Consider the following 24,474-nt stretch of genomic DNA (forward strand, 5'->3'; position numbering starts at 1 on the left):
GATGCTGCCTAAATTTCCAGAACACACAGCTCAAGGCAGCGGTTAAATAACAAGTGGTTAGAGAAATCCAAGATAGTTGCATCCGTAAGCAGTCCGCTGTTGGATTTGCTTCTGTCAGGGATACGTTATCTCAAAGGGAACGCACGAACACACTCAGAATGATACTAGGGCTGCCTGTGAAATAGAATGAGGAGAGGGGAAGATATATAACCCTTTTTCTTGTCTGTTATTCTATTGGTTAAATTGTCATTTTCTTAGCAGCATATGTGTGTATATTCCAGAGTCCGCTAATAAATATATCAGTTTAGAGCTAGCAGTCGCATTGTACATGTCTCATCCTGTCCTTGGCTACTTGTGATTTACTATGGCCATGCTTGCTATTGCAAAAACAGAAAACACGGAAAGAGCGACCTAAAAAGCTGCCTGTTCTAGTGCTCACATGGAGGCAATGCAATGAGGTAACATGTTCCATTCATGAACTGTGCATAGTAGTACATATCACAACGGCAACCGATTATTCAGATTTTTCTTGAAGTACTTTGTTTTTTTAGCTTTGTTTGCACAGTCTATTATTGGAGCTTTATGTGATTCCCCCTCTTCAGATACTTTAAGATTGCTGATGCTGTGCAGTTTGTTAATTTTGAAACCGTACTGTGCTGAGGTACAAAAACAGAATTGTCATATCTGCATTTGAGCACATAGGAATAATTTGTAAGTACTTTACTTGTTGACATTAATATTTGCACCAGGCCACAACATTGTTGATTTATGGAAAATGTAAATAAATATATTCATTTGCTTGCCAAACAATGCACAAATGTCTTCTTTTCTAGTGACATAAATGTGGAAAAGTTAAAGGGGCACAATGATGGTAGAGTCTAGCGTTGCTTTTTGCCACTTCATATATATGCACTGTTATTCGTGTGCACATGTACGAATAGGAAGGTAGAGGATGCGCATAAAAAATTTCGTATGCAGCCACAGATATGGTTCAGAAGATTAATTAGATGATGTCCAAGCATATATAATTGGGCTTCATGTGCAATGGGTATGCTAACGGATTGCTTCCATGAAGCCTTTTTATTTATTTTTTATAAATTCTTTTTATAAATGCCATTTTTGATTTTATATAAATTTCATATTACATATTGTATACTTATATTTTTATAAATTTTATAAACTAAAAACTCAAGTTACACGGCCCCTGTAAGAGTGCCCTTTGCAAATGGTTTGGTAACGTGTCTCGAACTGTAAAGGTAAGAGGCAATCGAGAATGCTGCAGACAAGGTTGCAACTTACATATTGCTTCTCACGTCCTACATACAAAGTGATTTGTACAATAATTCCTGAGCACGGCATTAATCCCGAGGCTGGCCAGTGATGTCACCCAGGACGACAAGTCACATAACTGCCTTTAACACTTTTACACTCCATGGGCTGAGTTGTGAATTGAAAGAGCACTCTACAGAAGGATAAGGTGCACATGATTTCTAGGGTCTATGCTATGCCCTAACTCTTCAGACACCACATTTCTAAGTGGCAATATGTGCTCTGGTACTTCTTTTGCGTCTGCACCGTGTGCAACCACATGGCTACTGGAGCTTTCGTGTGCATGTTTTTGTGCGACGGTGTTCATTACAAACAATATCCAGATGTTAGACATAAAATGCAGTAGTTTGTAGCGTACCACACCACGCAGCGTGAATGGGAGTGTGTGATTCAAAGAAAGCTTCTGGAAAATGCACAGAATCCCACAAAAAGTTTATAATGTGATTTGTATTTCGTTTTACGTCTTTCGTCGTTACATACCATCGTCGACGCTGTTGCACATTGATAAATCGTACGTAAAACTTGTCCCATAGCAGTATGCGGTTTCTCAAATACATAGCACAGTTTTCCTGCAGGAATAAACTCTGTCGGCATTTTCTTGCTAACACGGCTGTCGAAACGTCAGTCTCTACAATGGGCAAGTGCTGTAAAGGGGCTAACGCAGACGCGACTTGATACAAATTGTACGTGCTCACAAAACACAAACGACGAATTCCAGTCACAACATCGCACAGAGGTTGGTTCGCGAATGAGTTCGCAGCTGCTGCACTGTTTACTTATCGCGGAACGGTGGAACCCGGCTGTCCGCCATCTTCAAGCACAGATACGTGAAGCCGCGAGAAGCCGTAGCTGAAATCCACTGACAAGTACGAAGGCGCGTACACGTCACAATGCCCGTTCGGGTGCATCTACGTCATAAAAATGGCTGCGCCCATGTGTGTTTCGGAATGAATTACCTATTTTTTTGACATGGGTACTGTACCGAACTGAGAGGATGAAGGTGTATTTTGGGGAGAGCTGGATGTGGGCTTTCAGAATATCACAACCGTTTCGACTATTTGGGATATCGGCATAGCTGAACTTTAAGAAAACTTTGGAAACCGAAGGCAGGAACATGCGTAACTCACCACTACTATTGCGAATACTGTAGCATGCCTTTGGAGGAAAATGAAGGTGCAACGCTAACATGCACGATTTGCCGGAAAAGGTATGAGCAGGACAATCTCAAAAGTTCTGGCAGCTTCTTCAGCATACTCAACTTTTCTGAACAAATGCAGCACGTGATCAAGAAAAATTGTGATGCTCTCTATGACAACCTAATAGAGATGAACTCTTCCACACATACAGATGCTGTGACTGATATCACTGACGCGGCTCTTCGTAAAAGATTACAGGCCAACGGGACCCTGTCTTTCATGGGTCTGACCATCACATTTAATACTGATGGAGCTCCTGTGTGGTCGTCATCAAAAACATCTGTCTGGCCGATACAGTACATATTAAATGAACTACCTCCAGAAGTGCGTTTTAAGAACTGCATGCTGATCGGCCTTTTTTTTTTTTTTTTGAAAAAAGCATCCTGACATGACCATGTTCCTTGACATGTTTGTACAAGAACTGAACCAAAAAAAGACAGTCGTGTGGAAACATAATTCTGAAAAAATCACATCGAAAGTGCTTCCACTCTGCTGTTGTGTGGATACTCCAGCCCGCGCCATGGTGCAAAATCATGTTTCATTCAACGGGTACTTTCCGTGCACGTGGTGCTACGTCCCTGGAACATACGTAGATGGTAAGTTTGTGTTATGAATCTGCTATAGCCTCATTCACAAATATTTTGGTGCATGTTTATATGTTATACCACAACATGCTGTCTGATTACTTTTTAGGAAGCATGCATGAGGTTCCTCGTCGACAAGCCCGAAGGTGAACGTACCCACGATAGTGTTGTCAGGGACATGGAAATGGCCCTCAACATACAGTGCCCTATTAACGGAGTAAAGGGTCCATCTCCTCTAATGAACCTTCAAATCTTCAACCTTGTGCGGGGTGAGGCAGTTGATTATATGCACTGCGTCCTACTGGGAGTCACGAGACAGGTGACAGAACACTTTCTCGCTGTGCTCACCTCAGGTAAGCATTACGAGTTTGCTTAGTAATCATTATTTTGCATCATTCATGTTTGCTAGCACATTGGAAGCATACGTCAGAAAGGAAAAAAAAAAAAAGAGAAACACTGTCAAGGAGTCTGCGAAGAGGGAATCACACACGTAACATGAAAAATGGTCAGGAGCAACTAAGATTTATTTGAACAAGAACTTTCGTGCAAGAGACTGCACTTCTTCAGGTTACACAACTAAGTGCGACACAAGTATATATATAACCCAAAAGAACAGATACAATAAAACAGGTTTCCAGAACCAAGTAAACAGAAAAACAACCAGACGGTAATATGCATTGTATATGATTGTATATGATGCATTGCATTACTGTCTGGTTGTTTGTCTGTTTACTTGGTTCTGGAAACCTGTTTTATTGTATCTGTTCTCTTGGGTTATATATACTTGTGTCGCACTTAGTTGTGTAACCTGAAGAAGTGCAGTCTCTTGCAGGAAAGTTCTTGTTCAAATAAATCTTAGTTGCTCCTAACCATTTTTCATGTTACATTGGAAGCACTGAGAATCTAGCCTGTTGATGCTTATGCGCCAGAAAAACTCCTGTGATTACCAGCAGTAGCACTGAATATCAGTTAGTTTCATTTTAAAAGGTGCCAAGAGTCTTGCGTGTGCTTGTGTGTGAAAGTCTTAGAGTACTACACTGACACTCATCGTCATCATCTGATGCTTCCTTGCATTCCAGCCAACAAGACCACTGTAGATAAACGACTCCTGGCCATCCGATCCCCACACTGCTTTACACGACTGCCTCGGTCACTTGCAGAACGGCCACATTGGAAAGCTAGTGAGTGGCGCCACTGGCTGTTATTCTACTGCCTCCCATGCACTGCGGGCATCCTTCCCACCCAGTACTGGAAGCACCTCAGTCTGCTAGTAGAAGCTACACACCATCTGCTTCGGACAGAAATTTCACCTAGGTTGCTCCGGAATGCTGGTACGTACTTCACCTACTTTTCAGTAGTCGCAGCATACAGTATCATCTATCTGTAGATCACAAGGTTCAGGTGATTCACAGTATTAATTATGCATGAGGCTCGAGAACAAATGAGAAGCGATGCCTGTGAAATTAAATAATCAGAAAATGGAACTAAATCAGCAGTGCAGTTCTGACACCAGTGCAATGGCACTGCAATGACAATGCAATGGAAGACAGTGGCGATGATGACAACTTTACACAACAAGCTCCGTGTCGGTTCTACTCAATGTTTTTAGATTTACTGCGCTTAATGGCATGCTTCGTTATTGTAATTACTAAACATTGTAGTTAGTGAGCGCTATTTCCCCTAGCCAGTACTCAAATGTGAGTATGCCCTACTCATACTATACTGAATGCAGATAATAGCTAGAATGAATATATGACTGCTAGAAATTCGGTGATACATTTTTTTTTATTCTATAGATACTGCTAAGCTGAGGATGGTTGGCGCTCAAAGCAGAAAAGTAAACTACTGTCACTCAGTCTGTGGGATCTGGGATGTGGTAGTAGTTCATTGGACAGATTCCTGATTCATGTGTTCCTTGAATATTTAATGGTCTATGCTTTATTCCCATTTGTTCAACTGACTCGCTCTCTACAAATGCATAACCATAGCCGCCAAATCAAGAAAAAAAAACATGTGTTGCATTGACTTGTTTATTGGACGGTGAAACATAAAATTTCCTGTTTGAGGGGCTTCCTGAGCGTAGCATTAGCAGGTCGTTGCTTAGTCGAATGCACTAGAATATTGTGTTCTTCTTTTCAGATGACTTGCTGAGAATGTTCGTCTCTCGCACAAGAAGTCTGTATGGTGATAGTAGCATGACTTACAATGTTCATCAGTTGCTGCATCTGTCAAAGGGAGTCGAGTTCCTCGGTCCATTGTGGGCACATTCTGCTTTCGTATTCGAAGGTGGCAATGGAGCCTTGCTAAAGAACATAACAGCAGCAAAAGGCATGCCACACCAGATCATTGAGCGAGTGCTGATGTCGCAACAGTTAGATGTGCTCCTGACAATTTTGCCAATCTCAGCAACCATTAAGAAAATGTGCCTGTGCATGCTCGGCAATGAGCCGTTGAAGAACTTTGAATATGTTGGTGAGTCATGTATGCTTGGCACTCCAAAACATGTTGTGCAGTTCAGTCATAATGAACTAGAGGCTCTACAGAACATAACAAATGTGCGTGTGTCGGCTGCCCTTGAATACTAGTGTTTTGTTCATGAGAGCCAATTATATCACAGCAGTACCTACGCTAGAGCTACGAAAAGTGACAGCAGTGTGATTGTTTCGAAAAGTGGGGAGTATCTAAAAATTCAGCGGATACTTCTGGTCTCAGTTCAAGGCACCCAAAAGTGCTATCTTCTGTGTATCAAGATCATTCAGAACAGTACCACACCTGTGACATTTCCAGCGCACATAAAGAGCTGTTTTGAGTCACAAATCCGAGCTGTCACAGTGATTCAGCCAACAGATACTTTAGGTCCTTGTCTTTTTATGGATTTTGCAACCGAGGATCTCTCATACTTGTGTCTGCTACCCAACACCATTGAACGTGACTAGTCCAATAAGTTACTGCTTTTGCATCAGTATTGCTTTCAGCCTGAATGTACACCGAAAGCTATGTTGACTGTCTAACATGGAAGCCAAGCATGGAAGCCACAGATTGATATAGTGGAAAGAAGGTGGTGCAGTCATGCTCATGGCATATTGTTGCACGAAAATAGTTTCCTTTATATATGTTGTGGTTTTTCTGATTTTGATATTGTTTATTTTGCGGGTTCAATCACACATAATTTACTGTGCTACTGCCTAGGTAATACGGTAATACCTGAGCCTCGTAGCTTGAATGCTTCTTCAAATTACAGAAAAGGTGTGTGCGAATCTGGCAATTGAGTGCATTTTTCCATCGACTGGATATTCCGCCGTTTCCTGGTCTTGTTCGTGAACGTCCTTTCCTAGTGATCAGCTCAACGGTTGTTACTAATTTATCAATTAAGAATCCAATATTTCAGTGGTGCAACAGATTAAACAATGATGTTACATTTAACTACTATATTTTGTATCGATCAAACAATGTGTATGGTACAGGATTGATTACTTGTTTTGTTGCCTATATAGAACTGAGAGGGCATAGTAGAGCACATGTGTACATATGAATTGATCGTATCTGTATATTTATTTGGTTCTGTTGTTGTTCATTGTTATCTTATTATATGAGTTCTATGTTGCAGGTACTCGACTATTGCTTGTGGTGTTGAATCTGTATCTCATAACTTTTGACCTGTGTGTGCATCACATGCTTGTTTGAACAATTCAAATAAAAAATCTTAGTCTATCTGTGTCATGCTAGCCGCGCAGCAATTTCGCACAGCTAGTGTGTGCATCACGTACTGCTTGCGAGACGGTTGTCTGAAATCGCCTGTCCATGCAGTTACGCAGTCCACTAACTTTATTGGGCTTGAAAATCGTATGTGAAGATCAAACACATGCTGCCCCTGTATATTACCCTGTATTAAGTAGTAGTCTTGCAACACATTTGAGATAGATGGAATAAAGCACATGGTGCAAAATTCAAATAATCGTGGTGCAAGCAGTATATTAATAGTCAGCAAATATAAGCAATATATTACATTTATAATTTGATTGTACACTCCTAGGGGAGGACAACTGTTTCGCTCTACTTGGAGCTCGTCTGTACACAATCAAGTTATAAACATGGTCAACGTGCGGCCACACAGCTCCGGCTAATTTCCCCTTGCTTTTTTATAACTGTGTTTGTTTTACATAACTACATATATATATATATATATATATATATATATATATAAAGAGGGGGGAAAGCCATTAAAAAAATAGGTAAATGATGCTAGATGTGTTTGAAATTCAAACTTACAGTTAAGATGGCTTCTATGGCTGCACGTAGAGAAACAGATACTCATTGAACGATGCGACAGCACCAGAGGACACGTGTTTCGCCGTGTTTGCGGCTCGTCGGCCCTGGGTAGCTGCGCATCGTTCGGGATTGGCAAACCAGGGGTCACTCAGCGAGCGATATACACCTGGGAGGGTGACCGAGCACTCCTCAATGCCACAGTGCAAGCCAGTGAATTATAAAGAGGGTGGAAAAGCCATTAAAAAAATAGGTAAATGATGCTAGATGTGTTTGAAATTCAAACTTACAGTTAAGATGGCTTCTATGGCTGCACGTAGAGAAACAGATACTCATTGAACGATGCGACAGCACCAGAGGACACGTGTTTCGCCGTGTTTGCGGCTCGTCGGCCCTGGGTAGCTGCGCATCGTTCGGGATTGGCAAACCAGGGGTCACTCAGCGAGCGATATACACCTGGGAGGGTGACCGAGCACTCCTCAATGCCACAGTGCAAGCCAGTGAATTATAAAGAGGGGGGAAAAGCCATTAAAAAAATAGGTAAATGATGCTAGATGTGTTTGAAATTCAAACTTACAGTTAAGATGGCTTCTATGGCTGCACGTAGAGAAACAGATACTCATTGAACGATGCGACAGCACCAGAGGACACGTGTTTCGCCGTGTTGGCGGCGAAACACGGCGAAACACGTGTCCTCTGGTGCTGTCGCATCGTTCAATGAGTATCTGTTTCTCTACGTGCAGCCATAGAAGCCATCTTAACTGTAAGTTTGAATTTCAAACACATCTAGCATCATTTACCTATTTTTTTAATGGCTTTTCCCCCCTCTTTATAATTCACTGGCTTGCACTGTGGCATTGAGGAGTGCTCGGTCACCCTCCCAGGTGTATATCGCTCGCTGAGTGACCCCTGGTTTGCCAATCCCGAACGATGCGCAGCTACCCAGGGCCGACGAGCCGCAAACACGGCGAAACACGTGTCCTCTGGTGCTGTCGCATCGTTCAATTGTTCAACTGTTATCATATGTTATATATATATACATACATACATACATATATATACATATATATATATATACATATATACATACATACATATACATATGTTATATATCAACTGTTAACATATATATATATATATATATATATATATATATGTTTACTGATCGAGCGTGCCACAATCTCAGCTGTGGACAAGTTATAAACATGGTCAACGTGCGGCCACACAGCTCCGGCTAATTTTCCTTTGCTTTTTTATAAGTGTGTTTGTTTTACATAACTACATATATATATATATATATGTTTACTGATCGAGCGTGCCACAATCTCAGCTGTGGACAAGTTATAAACATGGTCAACGTGCCGCCACACAGCTCCGGCTAATTTCCCCTTGCTTTTTTATAACTGTGTTTGTTTTACATAACTACATATATATATATATATAAAATGAAGAAAAATAGCATACGCTCTTTGGCTGCACGTTGAACATATGTTTATAAGTCCCAAACGTCGCCACACCAGCATTGGACAGCTGTTTCGGCCTTATTGGGCCTTCATCAGCAATGCGTAGGTGGGCGACGTTTGAGCGAGTGGCGTCGGAAGGTCACGTGGAACGTGACCTTCCGACGCCACTCGCTCAAACGTCGCCCACCTACGCATTGCTGATGAAGGCCCAATAAGGCCGAAACAGCTGTCCAATGCTGGTGTGGCGACGTTTGGGACTTATAAACATATGTTCAACGTGCAGCCAAAGAGCGTATGCTATTTTTCTTCATTTAATATTTTACTGGCTTCGCACTGGGCTTTCAGAGGTGAGTCACTCACCCTGACGGGAGGACATCACGTTCCACGTGACCTTCCGACGCCACTCGCTCAAACGTCGCCCACCTACGCATTGCTGATGAAGGCCCAATAAGGCCGAAACAGCTGTCCAATGCTGGTGTGGCGACGTTTGGGACTTATAAACATATGTTCAACGTGCAGCCAAAGAGCGTATGCTATTTTTCTTCATTTAATATTTTACTGGCTTCGCACTGGGCTTTCAGAGGTGAGTCACTCACCCTGACGGGAGGACATCACGTTCCACGTGACCTTCCGACGCCACTCGCTCAAACGTCGCCCACCTACGCATTGCTGATGAAGGCCCAATAAGGCCGAAACAGCTGTCCAATGCTGGTGTGGCGACGTTTGGGACTTATAAACATATGTTCAACGTGCAGCCAAAGAGCGTATGCTATTTTTCTTCATTTAATATTTTACTGGCTTCGCACTGGGCTTTCAGAGGTGAGTCACTCACCCTGACGGGAGGACATCACGTTCCACGTGACCTTCCGACGCCACTCGCTCAAACGTCGCCCACCTACGCATTGCTGATGAAGGCCCAATAAGGCCGAAACAGCTGTCCAATGCTGGTGTGGCGACGTTTGGGACTTATAAACATATATATATATATATATATATATGTTTACTGATCGAGCGTGCCACAATCTCACCTGTGGACAAGTTATAAACATGGTCAACGTGCGGCCACACAGCTGCGGCTAATTTTCCTTTGCTTTTTTATAACTGTGTTTGTTTTACATAACTACATATACGTATATGTATATATACAGGGTGTTTCAAAAAACGTGTCATTCGGACTTTATAAAAAAACGGGGCGACGGAAAAATACGGGGTAAAGGGCACTTGTGTGGCAACTGAATTTGCCATCTTGCAAAAATATTTTAATTTGATTTTAATTAACATAAATTGAATTTCTTTAATTGAACTACAAAATTTCCCAACTCAACCTAACGTTTTTTTTTACAGAATTAGAGAGCCTGTAGCGAACTTAGTCAGATCCACCAAGAAATCCGCTCGATATTGCAAAGGGTACTGCCCAAAAAAAGTCCCGAACTTGAGGCTTCAGAGTTTCGGGTATTCAACAGCGCACCAAATCAGTCGGAAAAATGCGCGGAGGGCAGGACATGCTCCTGCCCCCATGAAGCTAGAACAGTTTATCGCCGGACCGGCGTGCAACGCAAGACGCGCAGATAACAAGGCAGGTGACATTCCACCATACGTTGATAAGCGGCAAACAAAAATGATTCCGCCTCTTTTTTCCCGCCCTGTGTTTTTTCGACCTTCTATCTTTCATGGGGGCAGGAGCAGTCCTCCTCTCCACGATTCTTTGCGTCTGATATGGTGCGCCGTTGAATACCCGAAACTTGGAAGCCTCAATTTCGGGACTTTTTTTGGGCAGTTCCATTTGCAATATCGAGCGGATTTCTTAGTGGATCTGACTAAGTTCGCTACTGGCTCTCTAATTCTGTAAAGAAAACGTTAGGTTGACTTGGGAAATTTTGGAGTTCAATTAAAGAAATTCAATTTATTTTAATTAAAATCAAATGAAAATAATTTTGCAAGATGGCAAATTCAGTTGCCACACAAGTGCCCTTTACCCCGTATTTTTCCGTCGCCCCGTTTTTTTATAAAGTCCGAATGACACGTTTTTTGAAACACCCTGTATATATATATATACAGGGTGTTTCAAAAAGACGTGTCATTCGGACTTGATAAAAAAACGGGGCGACGGAAAAATACGGGGTAAACGGCACTTGTGTGGTAACTGAATTTGCCACCTTGTAAAAATATTTTCATTTGATTTTAAGTAAAAGAAATTGAATTTCTTTAATTGAACTCCAAAATTTCCCAAGTCAACCTAACGTTTTTTTACAGAATTAGAGATTCCGTAGCGAACTTAGTCAGATCCACCAAGAAATCCGCTCGATATTGCAAATGGAACTGCCCAAAAAAAGTCCCGAAGTTGAGACTTCGGTGTTTCGGGTGTTCAACGGCGCACCAAATCAGTCGCAAAGATGCGCGAAGGGCAGGACATGTTCCTGCCCCCATGGAGCTAGAACAGTTTATCGCCGGACCGGCGTGCAGCACAAGACGCGCCGATAACAAGGCGAGTGACATTCCACCATACGTTGATAAGCGGCAAACAAAAATGATTCCGCCTCTTTTTTCCCGCCCTGCTTTTTTTTCGACCTTCTATCTTTCATGTGGGCAGGAGCAAGTCCTAGTCTTCACAAATCTTTGCGTCTGATTTCGTGCGCCGTTGAATACCCGAAACTTTGCAGCCTCAATTTCGGGACTTTTTTTGGGCAGTTCCATTTGCAATATCGAGCGGATTTCTTGGTGGATCTGACTAAGTTCGCTACGGGCTCTCTAATTCTGTAAAAAAACAAAAAAACGGTAGGTTGACTTGGGAAATTTTGGAGTTCAATTAAAGAAATTCAATTTATTTTATTTAAAATCAAATGAAAATATTTTTGCAAGATGGCAAATTCAGTTTCCACACAAATGCCGTTTACCCCGTATTTTTCCGTCGCCCCGTTTTTTTATAAAGTCCGAATGACACGTTTTTTGAAACACCCTGTATGTGTTTACTGATCGAGCGTGCCACAATCCCAGCTGTAGATGGCCGTTTCGAGCTTCTCGGCTCTCTCTCTCGGCTCTTGGGTCGGCACAAACACTGTGTCTTTGCAAGACATCAATGTTCCAGGGTGTTAGCAACACCTCTGGAGGCCGCTGTGCAAAGCCAATAAGTACAGATACAACGCTGTGCCGATGAGAGCCAAGAAGCTCGAAACGGCCGTCCACAGCTGGGATTGTGGCACGCTCGATCAGTGAACATATAATTCACTGGCTTGCACTGTGGCATTGAGGAGTGCTCGGTCACCCTCCCAGGTGTATATCGCTCGCTGAGTGACCCCTGGTTTGCCAATCCCGAACGATGCGCAGCTACCCAGGGCCGACGAGCCGCAAACACGGCGAAACACGTGTCCTCTGGTGCTGTCGCATCGTTCAATGAGTATCTGTTTCTCTACGTGCAGCCATAGAAGCCATCTTAACTGTAAGTTTGAATTTCAAACACGTCTAGCATCATTTACCTATTTTTTTTTAATGGCTTCCCCCCCCCCTCTTTATGTATATATATATATACAGATGTAAAAATGAGCAAATGCTCCATGGCTATATATATATCTTGAAAAGTTGGAGTTGGATCGGACGGCTACGTAATTATAGTTGAAATAAATGGGAGACAGAAGACGAAAGTAGGGGAAGTAACAAAAAAGGGGTTTATTAAAACTTAAAAATCATAAAAGTTAGGGAGGATGTCTACGTTACGGCGGAAGCTCCGCCTTCTTCGGGACAAAAGAGCTAACGAGGCCACGAGGCTGATAAGGGGCTTGAGAATGACGTGGTCGGTTGGGGGAAATTTCCGCCACCTGGCGGTTGTCAATTGGGGAAATTCCAGAGCGTTTCTGTGTCGGGTCCAGGAGTGGGGTCATCGTCCTTGTGGGTCAGTGGGGACCTTAATCTGGCTGAAACGAGAAAAGGCAACAGGGTCTTATCTAGGTTGTTAGAATTAGATTCAACAATCACCGATCGGATGTTACCAAGAAACCTAATCTCCCAGTCTCACGCCATTTCAAACAACCAGAACATTCAATCAACGAAACCTCAGTTTTTATTCTCCAGTCGAACTTTACCTCCGACCGCTCCCGGGAACAACGGGAATCTTACCTAATTTACAAATTCCGATCGGCCATTAACGAGGACCCTGGCATGCTGTCAACAATAAGAAGTCTAACAACCTGGATAAGACCCTGTTGCCTTTTCTCGTTTCAGCCAGATCAAGGTCCCCACTGACCCACAAGGACGATGACCCCACTCCTGGACCTGACACAGAAACGCTCTGGGATTTCCCCAATTGACAACCGCCAGGTGGCGGGAATTTCCCCCAACCGACCACGTCATTCTCAAGCCCCTTATCAGCCTCGTGGCCACATTTAGCTCTTTTGTCCCGAAGAAGGCGGAGCTTCCGCCGTAACGTAGACATCCTCGCTAACTTTTATGATTTTTAAGTTTTAATAAACCCCTTTTTTGTTACTTCCCCTACTTTCGTCTTCTGTCTCCCATTTATTTCAGCTATATATATATATATATATATACAGTTACAGTTATATATATACAGTTAACTTAAATCGGGCTCCTTTTTTCCTGTGACTGCAAGGATCGAAGGTCCACATATCGATGTATGAAATCGCGCACAACCACCATTGAGGTCGGTACGCATGCTCTATGGAACCTGAAAGGTCATCGTCACACACGCTGTATGGAACCCGTACGCCTACCATAGAAGTCTGTACACTTGCTGCACGGACCTAGAAAGGCCGCTATGGAGGTTCGCAACACGCTGTATGGCTTCCGTACGCCTACCATAGAAGTCTGTACACTTGCTGCACGGACCGCTATGGAGGTTAACACGCTGTATGGCTTCCGTACGCCCACCATAGAACTCCCTACAAGATGCATGGATTCGGTAAGCACACCATAGAGGTCCGTAGGTCCCGTGTTTGAAGTCTGTGCGTGCTCCATACCAATTCCATACAAAGTCATACCATTCTGTAGCTTTCCATATCCTTTCCGTTCAAAGTCGTAAGAATCCATACCAATCCATACATATTCTGTATGGAAAGTTATGGATTTTTCTAATAGGGCGCGGAGCGCATGTCTATAGATGAAAAGTATTGGGCACCTTGCAGGCAATCAAGGGCATCGTCAATGGGCGGCATGGGGTAAGTGTCTCTCTTAGTGATCTTGTTGAGCTTTCGGAAGTCTATGCAAAAACGCCAAGAGTCGTCTTTCTTCTTGACGAGGACAACAGGAGCAGCACACGGACTGCAGGACGGCTCGATGACCTTGCTCTCCACCATTTCTTGGACGTGCTGTTGTATGACAAGGCGTTCGCTCTGAGAGACACGGTAGGGCTTTTGGCGGATGGGACGGTGGCCTTGTGTATCGATTGTGTGCCGGACAAGAGAAGTCCGACCCTGCTTCCGATCAAAATCAAAGATGTGGTGGTAGTCCTCGAGGACATGTAAAAGTTCGTCGCGCTGACTCGGGAGGAAATCGGCTTCGACCATTGCCATCATCCTGTCGGAACGTTCAAACACGGTGGATGTACCAGAGGTCACTGCGGGGTTGGGAACGTGTACGACCGCAACGTCACCGCCGTTTTCGTCAGCACCGGGAAAGTGAGGAAGAAAATCAAACGAGGCGACGACGATACACTCGGGGAGGGTTTCCGGTATCCATCCAGTGTTCGTCAACCAAAGTTTCGCAGCGTCGTCCTGGAGAACAGCAATGCTCCGGGGGGACGTGATGCCCTTTCGAAGCAGCAAGTCCTTAGACGGTTCCGTCAGGACATCTGCAGCGCACGATAAGGGGGGAGCGCAATGACTGGTTGTAGCCGTCACACACACGGTGGACTGGGGTGGAACTACAACAGCTTCGGTCAGCTTCAGTTGGCCCGAACATAGGGAGGGAGGCGTATAAATGTCATCGCAGCAGGCGGTGTCACAAAACGGGAACTGCAAAAGATGGAGCTCGGCGGCACCGCAGTCAATAAGCGCTCCGTGGACCGACAAAAAGTCCATACCCAAGATCACGTCATAGCTGCAAGCTTCGAGAACGACGAACGGAACAGGGACGACGGTATCACCGAATGAAAGTCTTGCAGTACAGCGCCCAAGAGGAGATAACGGCTGCAAATTTACGGCGCGCAGACGCTGCGTCGGCATGGGGGTAAGGACCTTGTTCAACCGTCGTCGAAAATCATTGCTCATGACTGAAAAAGAGGCACCGTATCGACCAAAGCCGACAGCGAGTTATGTAGGTAGAGAGTCTTCTTTATGAGTGGGCGAAGCTTGGTGTCGAGATTCTGCCACTCCGTCTTTCCGACCACGCCCATCCTCATGTCAAAGTTGAGTGCCGGGAAGATAAACGTCTTCAGGGCATCTAGTCTCTGCCACGGCGCAAGCATGGAGTTGAGGATCTTTTCGGCTGTGGCAGTGGTGTTCTGGATGGTTGTGCTGTTGCGGAGGACGTTGAACCCAATAGGCTTCCCCAGAAACGGATGGCTTTCGAAGTCGTGCAGCGTTGGAATGCGTTCGCCGAGCGCGGAGAATGTCGTGTCTCTCAGGCCTGCAGGTTGCGCACTGGATAGGTGCAGTGTCTTGCATTTTCTGGGGTTGAGGTGTAGACGTAGCTTCGCAGACATGGTTGCTATTTCGTTGATGGCGTCCTGCAGGGTAGTTGGGTCTTCGGCGAGGGGTGTGATGTCGTCGGCGTACGCCAGCATGCGGTGGTCCTTGTGATTTCCTTGGATTCTCCGTATAATGGGATCCACTACAAGGTTGAACAGTAGGCCACTGAGCGGGCATCCCTGGCGTATTTCCGGACTCTATGGGAATTGGGTTCGTTCCTCCGTCGTTGGTTATAATGGTGGTCGAGTTTCCCGTATAGAGGTCCCGAATGATATCGGTAAATGCGGGGCCGCATCCAGCTCCGTAGACGGCGTCGACGAGGGCGTTGTGGGGGACCGAGCCGAAAGCATTGGAGTAATCCAGCATAGCTGCACACAGATCTTTTCCTCCTCCTCGTGCTTTGTTGATCCGCTCCTCCATGACAAAGTTGTGCTCGAAGACACCGTCGTGGGGGAGGAATCCTTTCTGGCACTTTGAGATCACTCCTTCATCCTGGATCCATAGTTGCAGTCGCGATGCCCTGCAGCCTGCGTATAGTTTGGCGATGGTTCTCCCCAGCGATATGGGGCGCCAGTTCGTAGGGTATGTCCGGTCACCTTTTTTGTACATGAGAACGGTGCTGGACTCGCGCCATGTGTCTGGAGTCCGCCTGTAGTGCAGGCAGAAGTTAAAGACCTCCGTTAGGAACTCGCTTCCAGGGTCGACCGATTTCCAGTTGGCATAGGTTATCCTGTCGTCGCCTGGTGCCGTGTTCTCGCACTTTCGGAGCCTTGCCCGTACTTCCCCACAGGAGAACGGTTGCGAGTTCATTTGCCCATCTGCCGGTCTTCTAGACTGGAGGATCGTCGTGTCTGCGGAGGTGGGCGACCAGACCTCACGGAAGTGGTTCTCAATGTCTCGGGTTTGGATGGTGCATTTCTCGTTTGTGCCCTGAGTGATCAGTCGGATTGCTTGGCGTCTGTTCCTCCTGTACAGACGTTGGATGGTTCTGGGGTTGTCGGAGTTGACTGGCTGCCGGCCGCGTGACTCTTCGGATTGCTGCGGCAGTTTGATTTTCACTGCGATGGCTTGCGTGGCTCGTAGGAGCAGTTCTTCTAAGGATGCCCAGGTTGTGTCCGATCTGGGGGCGTTGAGGAGCTCTCTAATTTCCTCCAGGAACGTACGCAGCACTCCAGGGTTATCCTCCGGGATGTCAGTGTGGCTCGTTCTTCATACAGCCTCGTCCGTTCGTCCGGTTGCTCCAGTGTTGTCACCGGGACCGTGTATAGCGTCTGCGTTGTCGTCTGGGGTGTCACCAGGAGTGATTTCGTCATCCGTAGCGTCGGCATCTTGCTGAGGGCTAGGGCTCGCTGTGGGCTGAGTCGAACAGTGAGAAGCTTCAGATGGCGTGACCATGTCATCCATGACGTCGGCGTTTCGCTGCAGGTTGGGGCTCGCAGTGGGTTGGGGTGTGGATTGGGTGTCTTCGGACGCACTGTTGGAGCACGGGGTGTCTGCAGCGTACTCTGCTTCGTCCGTGCCGGTGTTGAGCCGAGGGCGCAGAGCGGTGCTCTCTACATCTGTAATGCTGTCGCCAAGTGCATCATCGTATTGCTGGGGGGACCTCCTTGATTGCGCAGTCAGTCGTTAACGGGCCTCTTGCCTTCGGTGCTTTGCCTCATGGTTCTGACGGCCTTTCCGCGAGGGAAAGCTTTCTGAGCACCGGCTGCATTTGAAGGCGAACGTTGTCTCACGGGTGCCCGGAGTGCTTGAGCCGGGGCAGTCATGCAGAGCGATCTGCTGATGTGGTCGTTTTCCGAGCGTGGCATTGCAGTCAGAGCAGACGTGGTTAAACGAGGACAGTCGAATTCCGTGCTCCTGCTCCAGGTGCCGTCTCAATGATGCCTTCTGCGATGTCCACGCCTCAGCCTTGAAAGATCGGGAGCACCCTGACTCAGTGCACTGGAAGTGGTCTGGAAGCGGGAGTAGATGGAAAGGTCGTTTCCTTCCTTCGTAGGCTGTCGCAGTTCTCCCCGTTCCGTCGTCTGGGTCCCGAGAGCCATTGCCCTCACAGAGGGCATAAGCGATGACTCCTCTCGTAGTGTAGAGGGCTACGGGGCTACGGTGGCTGTAGAGGTCCGCAGGGGTCTCTCTGTCGGTCAGGAAGGTCTGCGTCTGGAGGTCCGAGGTCGTGGAGGTCCGGGGCCGGCGATGAAGGTGGATGATCTGGCTGGGTCGGCAGGTCCTCATTGTCCTGGGCGTCACGGGCAGCAGGAGTCCAGGGCGTGAAGTCGCCGGCTTCACGTCGGGCTGCCGACGGGAAGCGCCTCTCCCCAAGGATGGGCGAAGGGGGCATGGTCACGGGGTGACCAACCCCGGGTCAGGCTGCCTCGGGAGGGGGCAATGAGCCAAGCTCAGAAAGGGCCCTCCCTTTGCGGACACTCAGCGCCCTGAAAAGGGCGGTAGGCAGCAAACCGCCTACTTAGTGCCACCTGCGAGGTGAGGAGTGGCTGTGTAGAGGAGGTGGTGTTACTCTACATGAGTCCTGACCGGCGATGATGGTATGTCCCAGCGGGCAGATGTGCGTGGCCTCACGCTAGGACGGTGCCGGTAGAACTGCCGTGCCAGCGCCGTAGCGCGTGGCAGCAGAGGCACGTCTTCGTCATCACACACGGGCCGCCACATCACTCCCCCCCTAAGACGCGGAGCGGTGTAGAGCTAGCGGTTGGGGTCCGCGTCGATACATGAAGAGGAGGAAGACGGGCGACACGTGGAACAGGGACGACTTGTTCAGAAATCGCAGTAGCAGCAGAATGGTTGGTGCGGGCAAGCGCTGACCGGGCGGGTTCCAGGGGCGGTGTGAGGGAGGTATGCCGAAGTAATTCAGAGAGGGGCGACAGAACCACGACCGGTTCGTGAGCGCTGGGCTCGTAGTGTTGTCGCCAAGGAGACTGCGGGGAGGACCATCGTGAAGCACGGGGAGACCGGGAGTAAAACTCACTGTGGCCTCCGTGCGTGTCCCCGGTGGAATGTTGGTCCCGGAGCCTCTTGACCGCATCTGGACGAGCTGCCAGTGTCTTGTATGGAAGCCTGGTGGGAAGGCGAGGCGGGCAGGGTTCTTGGACCGCAAGCGTAGCAGATGCGGGTGGGGCGGTCGACAGCGGCGTACCGCGACCGGTACAGGAGCGTGATGCTCGGGAAGGTGCCGCTGGTGGAAGCCCGAGGAGTACCATCACGAAGCGTGTGGCGACGTGACGTGGAGTGTGGGACCATTGCGACGTGAGCTGGGTAGATGGGTACAACCACGGTGTTTCGCGGCCGGGCGTTGCGATGAGTGGAGCCGCGTTGAGTTGACGTCGTCGCCTAGCGGTTCCTCGGTAGAACGTTGCACCGTACCTTCGGAGGTGGGCTTGCAGTAATTTGGGATGGTGCTCGGCCGAATTATGCCGAACATGGTGTTCGTTGTTCGGGTCACCAAAATCTAGAGGAGGTGGTGTTACTCTACATGAGTCCTGACCGGCGATGATGGGATGTCCCAGCGGGCAGATGTGCGTGGCCTCACGCTAGGACGGTGCCGGTAGAACTGCCGTGCCAGCGCCGTAGCGCGTGGCAGCAGAGGTACGTCTTCGTCATCACACACGGGCCGCCACAGCTGCTTCGGGCAAGGGGCAATAAATCTATTTATTTATTTATTTACTAATAATACCTCAAGGGCCCTTGCGGGCATTACATGAGGGTACATAGTTGGCCTATGGAAACAATGAAATGATGCACAGCAAACATCAGGAGAACATAAATGCACGTAGATGATTTCGAAATGTGTCTGTATTATCGATGATGGCCAAGGCTTTGGGAAGGTCATTCCAATCTTTGCTGCTGCGGGGGAAGAAAGATCAAACCCCCACAGGGGCCTTGTCCTTGGCTGGCGCGCTAGTCGCCCTGAAATGGGCGGTACACGACAAGGTGTACTCGTCGCCACCACTTTCAGACCTTTTGGCGATCGAAGTGTGTATTGTCATCAAGCAAGATAACTACCTATGGAGGTAGCCTCTTTGTATTGCCAACTGTAGCCTCTTTACGATCGGAGCCTCTTTACGATAGAGTGTATTGGCATCAAATGGAAGGCCGGCTCTTTACGATCACTTTGATCTTAGCCAAAAGGCCGAGAAGCGATAAATATTACACGTCCATCTTTCGTTCTGGTCACGGTCGCGGCACCTGCCTCCGCGGGTGTCACGTCGCCAAATTCAACATGATGTGGTGCGTGTAAGAAGCACTAGAATGATAGTCGGACTGTATGAAATGCGCATGTTAGTGGACGGAACTCGTGTTTCTTTCTCCCTTGTATCCGCCAAAAGAGCCAGAAGAGATATACGCTGCACATCTCCCCCTTTCGCTTCTGTCGCAGTCTCGCCTTCTACGTCCGCGCGTAGCACGTCGCCAGTTTGGGCATCGTGGTATATGGGTACGGAACACTAGGGTGTTAGTACTAATGCATCACGGCCCGTGAGATAAAAATGATTGATTGAAAATTGCAAGGTAGATATATATATATATATATATATATATATATATATATATAGAGAGAGAGAGAGAGAGAGAGAGAGAGAGAGAGATAGAGAGAGAGATAGAGATAGATAGATAGACAGACAGACAGACAGACAGACAGACAGACAGACAGACAGACAGACAGACAGACAGACAGACAGACAGACAGACAGATAGACAGATAGATAGATAGATAGATAGATAGATAGATAGATAGATAGATAGATAGATAGATAGATAGATAGATAGATAGATAGATAGATTGATTGATTGATTGATTGATTGATTGATTGATTGATTGATTGATTGATTGATTGATTGATTGATTGATTGATTGATTGATTGATTGATTGATTGATTGATTGATTGATTGATTGATTGATTGATTGATTGATTGATTGATTGATTGATTGATTGATTGATTGAATGAATGTGTACCCTAGTGGCCAGACAGGACATTTCCCAGTGGTTGTCTCCAGTGTGTTCTGTGCCTGCTGTAGGTTCCCTGCTTTGCTTGGTGTTGTTTCTACGCTTCCCTCTTTTGCCTGTCTCTGGTCATCATGGCTGATGCATATTGGTGCTGTTTCCGAATTTTTCTCTTTTTTTTATTTGAGACGGGTGGGCTACACCTGGAGGTAGTGCAATACGAGGGCAACCCTTGACAGTGCTGAGGCGAGCTTCAGACACACTGTCTCGGGCTAAAAATAAGATTAATATCGTGAGTCCAAATAGGGCTCGTATCAGATATTAAGCTGATAAGAACAGATACTGTTCAGAATATTTATTAACGCTATGACTATTTACATGCGAAATTCGGTCACTTCATTACTCGAGCAAACAAATAAAAGCCGACAAACAGTAAATATGTATACAAAAATGAAAGTACAATACACGATGAAAATTCAGTTTATATATACACCTTTGTAGTCCACCCTGTCAGGCGAGGCCTAAACGGGCGTATTCCTCAGAATCACCTTCCCATTTATTAGGCGAATATATCTCGTGCCCCACCTCCTTAGAAACACCGCTTCACCAAGTTCTATGGGCTGTCTTTCCAAGTGACCTACAACTATTTTACGCAGGCGAATCAAAGCTGGAAGCATGGGCATACGTCGTCTATGCCTCGCCACTGAAATACACCTGTTGTGTCAAGCCACAAAGAGAGACGCCACTGTGATTAGGTTATCGAGCCTAGAACGTCTACCTCTGCGGGGATTGCAAGGAAACCCGAACATCCTAGTAACCAAAGTAAGAAGCGTTCTCGTCTGTGCGCACTCTTGAATCGCATGCTTGTTTGATTCCTCGTATGTGCAGCTAGGAGATGTGGACACCGCCGTAACGCTCCATCTTACCAAACGATCCCGAGTGGGCAGTACGCCGGATGCAACTTTCCATAAAAAAACTTGCAGGTCACTCGGTAAGTAACGACGTGTGAGTTCAATCCAATTCGCGTTGACATTTTGAACTGATGGCAATGGGTCCACACGCCTCGCACACATTTGTTCGCAAATTCGTGAAACAGGTGCTGCCTGTATAGCCACTTGCGGAAACATCTGTTGCACTTCTAAAAACACGCCGGTGATCACGTGATATAACAGTGGAGTCCTCTCAGCGCTCGGGCACAAGTTGCCTAAGGCACATGGTATCAATACTCTACGGCGTGGGCCAAGAAAATACATAACCAGTGGCCTTGCCAAACACTCTACATCATCAAGCATGTTCAGAACATTCCGAGTTGCGAGCAAGGTACAAAATGTTGGGAAGCATGGCAGACCCCAACCCCCTTCACTTCGCGCAAGGCGTAACACATTTCGCGATACAAGTTCAGTCTGACCGTTCCAGAAAAAGCGGGAACACAACGACGTAAAGCGCGTGCTGAACACTGTCGGCGGGCGCGCAACTCTAGCAACGTACCAGAGTTTAGCGCTGAACACAGATTTAATTAAGTAGGCTCTTTCCTGAAATGACAGTTGAAAGCTGCGCGCAACGGCTATTTTCCCCTCTAACTCTGTCAGTAACAAGTTCCAATTATCAGAGGCTACCCTTGCTTTGTCAAAATGCACTCCCAACAAGGTCAAGCACTCGGTGGGGGTTACTCCAGCAGGAAGGTCTGGACACACGTTTCCGATAGAAAGAGCCTTACTTTTATCTCTGTTTAACTGTGCTCCAGAAAATCGAGCATATTCGTCAAAAACACCGAAGGCGTTCAGCAGGCTGGATACATCTCTCAAATACAGAACAATGTCATCTGCGTAAGCGGTAGCAGACACAATACTTCCTCCTGGTAAGGGGAGTCCCATTATCGACCTGTTTTGGTTCATTCGTCGTAAGAGAGGGTCTATACATAACACAAATATCAACGGCGACAAGGGACATCCCTGACGCACCCCTCTGGTCACATCGAAATTGCTCGTCACTCTACCATTGAGAATTAAACAACTCTGCAGATTAGTGTACAGTGAATTCAAGAGAAACACAAAATGATTAGAAAAACCAAAACTTCTTAGTACACTGTATATATATCCATGCTCAATATTGTCAAAAGCTTTCGCTTGATCCCAGGAAACGACCAGGCCGCTCCTGAGGTGGGGATGGGTGTACGCTATAATGTCTCGAATGAAAACAAGCGATGAAAATATTGATCTTCCGGGCACCGCCGCTGTCTGATACGGGGAAACTACGTAAGGGAGTGCCTCTCTTAGACGCCTCGCGAGAAGAGCAGCCACCAACTTATAATCAACATTCAGGAGGGTAATAGGGCGCCATGACTTCGGGTCTCCTGCTTCTGCTTGGTTGCCTTTGGGAATAAGCACAATGCGTCCCTTCCCAAACGATTCCGGCACATTTCCTTTTCTCAGGAACTCGTTGACTACTTTGATGAATGCGGGTCCCAAAACTGACATGAACCGCTTATAAAAAGCCACCGTTAAGCCGTCTTCCCCGGGCGCCGAGCCAGCCTTCATTCCGTTTAAAACGGTCACTAGCTCCTTCATTGTAACCGGTTTGTATATTTGTTCTTCCAGTTCCTGTGGAACCTGGGGCAGACCGGATAAAAAATCTTCGAGCAAAAGCAGCGGACATCCCTGTTGCCGGGGCATTTGAGTTTGGAACAGTTCTTTGAAATAATTCCCAAAAACATAATCTATGTCTTTCTGAGACCGTGAAGTATCCCCTGAGGGCATTCGCACTTCTTCTATGCGTGTGTTCGATTTCTGAGCCACTTCACCATTCCTTACGTATCTCATGTAGTCCGTATTCCTCACCGGTCTGTTGTTGTTCAAAAGAACACAAGCAGTTCGGGAGGTCAGACGCAGTGTACGGTAATATCTTTCCCTTTGAGTTTCTAAATACTCTTGGATTAGAAGCGTAGCCGCTCCGCCTCTTTTAACAATTTGCATTCGTTTCCAAATATCACGCAGAGCAGCGGTGTCTTTTCTCGTTTTCTGTCTACCTGCCGCGATTAAAATATCACACGGAATTATCTTTATCGTATCCCATGCCGCGCCTTCTTCGAGCGCGTCGCTCAATTCGGCCTTGGTCTTATCTTCCGCTTAATGCATGAGTGATTCACCGCGCAACAGCCTGCTATTAACCGCCACGCGCGCGGTGTCATGTTGTGTTTCCAGCTAAAGTGTATGGTCGTGACCGCGGGCAGGTGATCCGAAATGTGTCCCATTTCCGGAGAAAAAACAACAACATTACACGTCTTTATTCTATATTGTGTGCTTGACTGGAAATAAAAGCGATCCAGCCGTGTGAAGGACTGTCTACGGCACCAGGTATACTGAAATCGGCTACCGTGCAGGTGCACCCATGCATCATTTAATGCGTACTGCTGAATGAGTCTTTTAAGTTCGCGAGCCACGTAGGTAGGACGACCTAACCCAGGACCACGTACGTCTCTACAAGGATCTAGTACACAATTAAAATCTCAGACGAGAAATATGGGCTGTGGATCCAACATAAAAGCAACCAAATTACTATAAAAGTGATTTGAGAAGCTTGCAGATGCAGGTCCATAAACATTTATGACACGAATTCTGGTATCGTAAACTGTAAGGTCACCAACAAGTACTCTACCTGCAACATCAAAGCGAACAACCAGGTCTTTGATTATCATAGGATTGAAATTAATCAGCGCTACTCCCTCACTCCGAGCAGAGCAAAAGGAAAAGTAACAATCAACAGGAAAGCGCGTTTTAAATTTCGTTACCTCGTTAAGCGAGCGAATATTTGTTTCTTGTAACAACAACAAGTCACAATTTATCAGTCTCGGCCATTGAAAAACTTCTAGTTGCTTTCTTTCACTCCGAAACCTCTGTACATTTAGGGTTACAATGCTTATACTCATAAGGAGTAGAACCTTCAACAGGCAGTAACAACTATACTGAGTCTGACGTATCATCATCATCATCAATGCTGATGTCTGTACTAATCACGTTTTTCTTCTTGGTGACTTCCGTAGGGTGATGAC

General features: G+C 46.5%; 1 pseudogene; it reads right to left on the reverse strand.

Moving 5' to 3' along the window:
• Positions 1-20,613: 20,613 nt before the first annotated feature.
• On the reverse strand, positions 20,614-20,794 carry LOC135372977 (U2 spliceosomal RNA; annotated as a pseudogene).
• Positions 20,795-24,474: the final 3,680 nt, after the last annotated feature.

The sequence above is a fragment of the Ornithodoros turicata genome, unplaced genomic scaffold (genome assembly GCF_037126465.1).
Source record: "Ornithodoros turicata isolate Travis unplaced genomic scaffold, ASM3712646v1 Chromosome17, whole genome shotgun sequence".
NCBI lineage: Eukaryota > Metazoa > Arthropoda > Arachnida > Ixodida > Argasidae > Ornithodoros > Ornithodoros turicata.